The 1,352-nt window shown below is 41.0% G+C and overlaps 1 pseudogene; it reads left to right on the plus strand.

Annotated features, from left to right (window-relative positions):
* The first annotated feature begins 261 nt into the window (after positions 1-261).
* Positions 262-979, plus strand: LOC145001437 (early light-induced protein 2, chloroplastic pseudogene; annotated as a pseudogene).
* Positions 980-1,352: the final 373 nt, after the last annotated feature.

Below are 1,352 nucleotides of genomic sequence, written 5' to 3' on the forward strand. Positions count from 1 at the left end.
TGATTTACAAAATCGAAAGTTCCAGACACAAGGTAAAACTTAAAACCCTAAAAGAGCCTACAAATTTCAATCGTCGACATACCCCACCACAAAGGCACAAATAATCAAAGAAACAAGTGTAGATGTAGAGGCCTTTTTCACCACAATCACCCTTCATCGGCCATTTCGAAGGCCACGTGAAATGTCACTAACGTGGCCCTATGAATATCCACTACTTTGTCTTTAACCTTTCTCCCCTCTCATATAAAACCCTCCATCCTCCTCCTTAACCACCATCACCAACTACCTTCTCTCCTCCGTCAAAAGTACCACCATCTTTTCCGACATGGCTGCTTCTTCAATCTTCATGGCAACTCCCATCACACTCCTCAAGAAAACTCCCACCTTCTCCGTCAAATGTATGTCACAAACACCTCAAAGCGGTGAACCGGAGGTTTCAAAAGCAGCAACCACCCCAACACCACCACAGATCAACATTCCTCCTCCTCCGCCACCTGCTCCAAAGGTCAGCACGAAGTTCTCTGACGTGTTGGCGTTTAGTGGACCTGCACCGGAGAGGATCAACGGAAGGTTAGCCATGATAGGGTTTGTGTCGGCGATGGCTGTGGAACTGAGCAGCGGTCAAGACGTGTTCACCCAGATCGGCAACGGCGGTGTTGCGGTGTTTGTCGGGACAAGTTTGGTGTTGACGTTGGCGTCGTTGGTGCCGTTGTTTAAAGGGGTGAGTGTGCAGTCGAAGTCGAGTGGACTGATGACATCAGATGCAGAGCTTTGGAATGGGCGGGTTGCGATGTTGGGTCTGGTGGCTTTGGCTTTTACTGAATATGTTAAAGGCAGTGCCCTTGTCTAGATAATGTATCATAAACTTTTCTATTACAGAATTACATCTAAGATAGGCAAATGTATATTCTTTTGAATATTTATGTGTATCGATTTATCATACATAGTTCAAATCATGAAAATCATGTTTTTTTGATAATATAGTATAAAACAAATATGATCAATCAAATTGAACGATTGTGGTATCTTTCAATATAAAATTCTTTTTATAAAATCAAACAAACAACATACTAAGATAAATTTTTAGAGGAATGAGCCTAGATTAGCAATATAAGAGTCAAAGTCTACAAAGATATTGAAATGCTAGTTTCACAACTTCCTCTTTGAATGTTGAACTGAGGTGATCTTCATTAATTCAGACTGAATATGTGGCTAAGTCCAGCCTAGTCAATTAGCCAATTTAAGATGACAAGTATCCCATATTCAAATACATTACATAGCTCAGTTTCAAACAAAACTTAAAAACGACTAATGCTAACAAAATGATCACCGAACCAATTTAGGTTATGGGG

The sequence above is a fragment of the Lactuca saligna genome, chromosome 6, assembly GCF_052625555.1.
Source record: "Lactuca saligna cultivar CGN05327 chromosome 6, ASM5262555v1, whole genome shotgun sequence".
NCBI classification, from domain to species: domain Eukaryota; kingdom Viridiplantae; phylum Streptophyta; class Magnoliopsida; order Asterales; family Asteraceae; genus Lactuca; species Lactuca saligna.